Raw genomic sequence first — 7,299 nt, forward strand, 5'->3', positions numbered from 1 at the left:
ATCATAATCATAATCATAATCATACGTTATTAGCCAAGTATATTTTGCAACTTACGATGAATTTCATTTGCCATCCAGTCTTAACAATAAAAAGCAACAGGACACACAAAATACATTTTAACATGAACATCCACCACAGTGACTCCTCCACATTCCTCATTGTGATGGAAGGCGAAAAAAAAGTTCTATCTCTTCCCTTCTGAGGCACTGGAGCCTTCCATTGATGGGACGATCTTGGCTCCCGTAGCTGGCGGTCAGGCCCTCTGCGTCGGGGCGATCAAGCTCCTGCATCGCGGGGATTTCAGCTCCCCCGCGCCGGGCGATCGGACACCGGGTCGGGGCTAGTCGAACCTCCTGCGGCTTGGAGCTTCCCAACATCAGCCTCTACCCGAGAATGCGAGCTCCTCGAGGGTGAAATCCGCAGGCCGCGGTTGGAGCATCGACCCCAGGCAAGGGATCGCAGGCTGCGATGGTAAGTCCATGGTGGGGCTCAAAGTCAGCCCCGAGCAAGGCCGCCAGCTCCACGATGTTAGAGCGACCGGAGATACGATCCGGAAAACAGTCGCATCTCCAGCAACTGTACAGTTAACCAAGTCATGGCTGGCAGCTCCAGCTGCAGACTATATGGGGCAATGGTCCAGAGGAGAACCCCAGGTTAACAGGATAGACACAGAATGCTGGAGTAACTCAGCGGGCAGGCAGCATCTGTGGGTAGAAGGAATGAGTGACGATTTGGGTCGAGACCCTACTTCAGACTGAAATAAGGGGTCTCGACCCAAACTGCCACCCATTCCTTCTCTCCAGAGATGCGGCCTGTCCAGCATTTTGCGTCTATCTTCGGTTTAAGCCAGCATCTGCAGTTCCTTCCTGCCACACAGGTTAAGAAGGTTGGTTTGCCTGGTCCCAGTTGTGTTGGACACGATATGTGAATTTGAACAGAGGTGTTGTGGTGCTGCAGTGTGGCAGGAGTGTGATTGGTAGGCTTCACAAACAGGATTGTGGGAAAGATGTCCACAAAGCAATATTTTTACTCTTCCCTGAATGGTCCTCCTGAATTAATTTTTGGATTTATTGATGACTACTCCATGTTTATACACGCATTTATATTCCCTCACAAGTGGTTTCACCTTTATGGAGGCCAAATCACTAGATGGATTTAAGAGAGAGTTAGATCGAGCTCCAGGGGCCAGTGGAATCATGGGATATGGGGAGAAGGCAGGCACAGGTTACTGATTGTGGATGATCAGCCATGATCACAATGAATGGCGGTGCTGGCTTGAAGGGCCGAATGGCCTCCTCCTGCACCTATTTTCTATGTTTCTATGTTTCTCCACTTTTACTCTCTCAAACCCGGCCAGGACATAAAAGCCATCTACTGAAACAGCCCACGCACATCAATATAGACAATAGACAATAGACAATAGGTGCAGGAGTAGGCCATTCGGTCCTTCGAGCCAGCACCACCATTCAATATGATCATGGCTGATCATTCTCAATCAGTACCCCGTTCCTGCCTTCTCCCCATACACCCTGACTCTGCTATCCTTAAGAGCTCTATCTAGCTCTCTCTTGAAAGCATTCAGAGAATTGGCCTCCACTGCCTTCTGAGGCAGAGAATTCCATAGTTTCTCAACTCTTCCTCATTTCCTTTCTAAATGGCCTACCCCTTATTCTTAAACTGTGGCCCCTGGTTCTAGATTTCCCCAACATTGGGAACATGTTTCCTGCCTCTAACGTGCCCAACCCCTTAATAATCTTATACGTTTCAAAGGGTTATAGGGTGTCAAAGGATATGGGGAGAAGGCAGGAGAGTGGGGTTGAGAGGGAGAGGTAAATCAGCCATGACTGAATGTCGGAGCAGACTCGATGGGCCGAATAGCCCAACCCTGTGCTAATGTCATTCAAAGTTATGACAAGCACACCTGGCAGTATTCTTTAAGATCTTTTACTTTGTTCAATGCATCAAATATCCTATCGCATAGGAGAACAGAGCTGTGCACACATGTCTAATTTATTTCACTATTACACCCTGCCCTAAAACCTTTGATCAACCAGCTACTTCCTACTCGACCAACAAATAATTTTACCTTATATTTTGTTTTTATTGTAAAAATCCACTTATCGTAACTGCAGGTTCTGCATGTTGAGAAGTTCACAGTTGGTTTGCACCAGCACCATCTAGTGTTTGCAAAGTCTTCCTCTCTCCCTCTCTCCCTCGCCATTCATTGACTGCTTCTGCCAAAAACAGCCCAGCGAACAGGAACGGCCATTTAAAATATGAAAACTAATTCCGCGGTTGTGGAAAACATTCATCTAGTCACTCGATCTTGCCCCGGCCTCCCACGGGTCGGTTGTCAGCAGGTGTGCGTGCTGAGCGCACTATCCGCCATTTTGCGTTGATTGTAGCTGTTGTTTCCCATTGACTTCTGGCCATGTTGCTCGTCCGTGTTCTTCCACATTGATTGCTTCAGTGACTTTGCTGACGGCCGGGTGTCACACGGGCACAGAAAATTATAAATCACAGATCGTTCTGAGTTCCTTGCAACTGGAAAGCTCCAAAGGCGAGAGACACGCATTCCCTGGAAGCACAGCGGACTATCTGCTGGTGCTGGAGTGTTGACCAATGCACAAAGCTCTGGAGGTACTCAGTGGGCCAGGCAGCATCTGTGGATTGTCTCTCACGAACGGAGATGCGACCTTTGTTTTCTGGGTCGTGTCTCAGTCCCCGCTACGGCCTACCATCAGCCATGCACCTGGAGCTGGCGGCCTCCGGCTGGGACCACCTAGGGCTCTGGTTCGCAGAGCCCGCGGCCCGGACTCACCACCTGCGGCGCTGGATGCATTCGGATGCTGCGGGAGCGGCTGCGACTCGTCTCCGGAGGCTCCGGCGCGGGCCGCCTGGACGTCGGAAGCCCGCAGGCCCCCGGGTGGGGGCCGACATCGGGAGCTCCGGCAGCGGCAGCGACAGCGTCTTCGCCCGCCCCGAATCGCGGGGCTTGGGTCGGCCCGACGCGGACCTTTCACCGTCCAGCGTGGCCTGAAATAGGCCGCGGGTCTTTCTCCGCCCGGCGGGGGCTTCAATGTCGGGAGCCACGACCGCCCCAACGTGGCAACTCCAACAGCCTGACCGCGGGAGAAGACGGCAGGGGAAGAGAAATGACATTGTGGCCTTCCATCACAGTGAGGAGATGACTGGAGGAGACTCACTGTGATGGATGTTTCTTTTGTTTGGTGTTGGTTTATGATTGTATGTGTTATTGCTTATTTTTATTGCTTATTTTTATTGGTCTTATTGTTGAACTGCGGGTAATTTTTCATTTCACTGCACATGTGTTTGTGACAAATAAATAGACTATTGACTATTGGAGGGAAATGGACAGGTGACGTTTTGGATTGGGACCATTCTTCATGCTGATGGAGTAGACAGGTGACAGCTGGGATTGAGAGGTGGGGGTGGGGGTAAAGTGTTGGGACAACAACTGGCAAGTGATAGGTGAATTCAGGTGAAGAGGATAGGCGGGTGGGTGAAGACAGCAACAGCCACCTGCCACAACTCCCCCACATTTGAATCTACCTTGACCATATTGAAGCAACGGCCAAGAAGGCACACCAACGCCTCTACTTCCTCAGAAGGCTTCGGAGGTTCGGCACGTCCACAGCAACCCTCCCCAACTTCTACAGATGCGCCGTAGAAAGCATTTGACCAGGATGCATCACAGCGTGGTTTGGGAACAGCTCCATCCAAGACCGCAAGAAAATGCAGAGAATTGTGGACGCAGCCCAGACCATCACACAAACCAACCTCCCTTCCATTGACTCCATTTACACCTCACGCTGCCTCGGCAAGGCCAGCAGCATAATCAAGGACGAGTCGCACCCCGGCCACTCCCTCTTCTCCCCTCTCCCATCAGGCAAAAGGTACAGAAATGTGAAAACGCACACCTCCAGATTCAGGGACAGTTTCTTCCCAGCTGTTATCGGGCAACTGAATCATCCTACCACAACCAGAGAGCAGTGCTGAACTACTATCTACCTCATTGGTGACCCTCGGTCTATCTTTGATCGGACTTTACTGGCTTTACCTTGCACTAAACCTTGTTCCATTATCATGTATCTGCACACTGTAAATGGCTTGATTGTAATGATGTGTGGTCTTTCCGCTGACTGGTTAGCACGCAACAAAGAGCTTTTCACTGTACCTCGGGACACGCGACAATAAACTAAACTGAACTAGAGGTGAACTGGAGACAGACGGGTACCAGTGAAGGGAGGAAGAGGAGCCAGGTCCAAGCCCTTCAGCACAGCCAGAGTAAGACCATGCAGAAAATGGAAGCCAAGACCTCGTATTCCACTTGGTTACCTTACAGCTCAACCACATGAATGTTGAATTCTCCTGATTGAAGTAAACCCCTCGACCCTCCTCTCATTCACTTTGCTTTGCGTTCCATACCACCATCACCCCCTACCCCACACCGCCTTCTCCCACAGCCCCAGGCACCCACTCCCTTTCTCCTCCTCCCTCTGCCCATTTCTCACCCCTCCCACTCCCATACCTTATTTCAGTTCATTTTAGTTTATCGTCACTTGTGCCGAGGTACAATGAAAAGCTTTTATATTGCATGCTAAGCAGCCAGCAGAAAGACAATACATGATTACAATTGATCCATTCACAGGGTTCAGATACCTGATAAGGGAATAACGTTTACTGCAAGGTAAAGCCAGCAAAGTCCGATCAAGGATAGTTCGAGGGTCTCCAGCGTGGTTGATAGTAGTACAGCACTTGTCAGGGGTCGAGACCCTTCTTCAGGGCTCGACCTGAAAGGTCACCAATTCCTTTTCTCCAGAGGTGACGTCTGACCCGTTGAGTTATTCCAGCTTTTTGTGTTGTCTATCTTCTGTTTTTTCCAATGAATTCCCTTTTTTACAATCAATGGCAAACTGAACCTTCCCCGTAGATTCCAATGCTCTCTGTGTCACATATCCAAATGTTTGAAGCTGTTGAAGGGCGGCAAGTTTGTTTACTGACCTCCCCCCTATCCAGGGTCAAGTGACTTTCCAGCCAACTTCTCATCAGTTTCTGTCTGACCACCAGTTTTATCCCACTTTGTGATCTGTTTGTGCTTCAGTTGCCTTCTTCCTCAATAAGAATAGGATGATCAATCCTAGACTTGATTGAAAACGGAAAACCTCCTCAAACATCACATGCACATTTGCAGTCAGTTCCCTGCACCTGGTGTGATGGGCACTTTCCTCTGTAGTTATGACACTCTACTCTGTAAGGAAAACAACACAAAAATGCTGGAGTAACTCAAGGGGTCAGGCAGCATCTCCGGAGAGCATGCATAGATGACCTTTTGAGTGGGGACCCTTCTTCAAACCAGCATCTGCAGTTCCTTGTGTCGGAAGGAACTGCAGATGCTGGTTTACACCAAAGGTAGACACAAAATGCTGGAGTAACTCAACTGGACAGGCAACATCTCTGGAGAGAGGGATGGGTGACGTTTTGGGTTGAGATAGTGCTGGTATGAGGCTTGGGTTGAGACCCAAAACGTCACCCATTCCTTTTCTCCCGAGATGTTGTCTGTCCGGCTGAGTTACTCCAGCATTTTGCGTCTACCTGCAGTTCCTTGTTTGCCATGCTCTCTGGAGATGCCGCCTGACCTGCTGAGTTCATCCAGTGCAGTCTCTTCTTTTGTAAACCAGCTTCTGCATTCCTTGTATTCACCCTATGCTCCTCACTCCGTTTCCTTTCTCTTTGTGCATGACCTGTTGGAATCATGCATGGCTTGAAGGCGTGACTTTCCTGAATTGTACGCAAACCAAAGTATTTCTCTCTTTACTGTGCACATGACAGCAAAAACCAACACCAACACCATTGATAATGTCCATCAGCTCACTGTGTCACAATGATGAGATCTGGTTTCTTATTCCCAATTCCCCGGTTGCTGAGTTCCTGATCCGATGCTGGACAGAGATAGCAGTGGTGACATGGGGGGCGAAGAACATAAGGGGCCTGTCCCACTTAGTCATTTTTTTAGGCGACTGCCAGCGACTGCAATAGTCGGAGCAGGTCGCCGAAAAACCCTATGACAATGTCCACAACAAGCTACAACAACCTACCACCTTGTCGATGTCAAGCTACGGCAAGCGACCGACAACCGGCGACCCAATCGTTGCGACTTAGGACGTCCACCTACAACCGCACCTACGGCAACCTACGACCACACAGGCGGCAACCTACGACAACCGAAGTCAACCCACGTCTACCCGTGACAAGCTACGACAAGCTACGACCGTGTCGGGGACAACTGAAGACAACTCACGTCATTTTGGCCTCCGGTTTTGACGCCGGTACCTGTCGCCGGTTGACGTGGGTAGTCGCCAATGGAATTCAACGAGGTCAGCACCAGCGACAACCTAAGTCACCTGGTGACAACCTACGACAGCGCCCCCGTCAGGAGACGTCAAGCTACCATCATTGGCGTCAAACCAACAGTCGCCAAAAATTTTTAAACATCTCAAAATCCAGCGGCGGCCAGAAAAACGCTACGACTGTTTGGAGACGACTCATGAACGTACAGGCGACACCCCGGCAACCGTCTGGCGACAGACTAGTCGCCTGTAGTCGCCTAAAAAATCACCAAACTGGGACAGGGGTTTAATCCATCCTGTAACCTTGTAAACCTTCTACCACTGCGACTGTTACACGAATGAAGTGGGTGAAACCAACAGCAAGGTATGAAACCATTAACTATATTTTCATCCCCTAAACAATTGCAAATTACACCGTCTAATAAGACCATTCACAAATTTGCTTTCTTTAAAAAGAGCAGTTGATTCTCATGACCTTTAAGAAGCGCAGTAAAAGAGAATTATTGTCAATATGATTTGCTGCTACTAGGATCAGGGGTATTCAATGAATATAAAGAAGTGGAATGGCCACCAAGATAACGGGGATGGACTCTTAATGCTTCATTTCCAAATGTGCATGCAAATCTCTTTCTCTTTAGTTTAGTTTAGTTTAGTTTAGTTTCGAGATACAGCACGGAAACAGGCCCTTCGGCCCACCGACCAGCGATCCCCGCACATTAACACTATCCTACACACACGCAAGGGAAAGTTTACACGTACAATTAACCTACAAACCTGCACGTCTTTGGAGTGCGGGAGGATACCGAAGATCTCGGAGAAAATCCACGCAGGTCACGGAGAGAACGTACAAACTCCGTACAGACAGCGCCCGTAGTCGGGATCGAACCCGGGTCCCTGGCACTGCAAGCGCTGTAAGGCAGCAACTCT

The sequence above is a fragment of the Rhinoraja longicauda genome, chromosome 22, assembly GCF_053455715.1.
Source record: "Rhinoraja longicauda isolate Sanriku21f chromosome 22, sRhiLon1.1, whole genome shotgun sequence".
In the NCBI taxonomy this organism is placed as follows: Eukaryota; Metazoa; Chordata; class Chondrichthyes; order Rajiformes; family Arhynchobatidae; genus Rhinoraja; species Rhinoraja longicauda.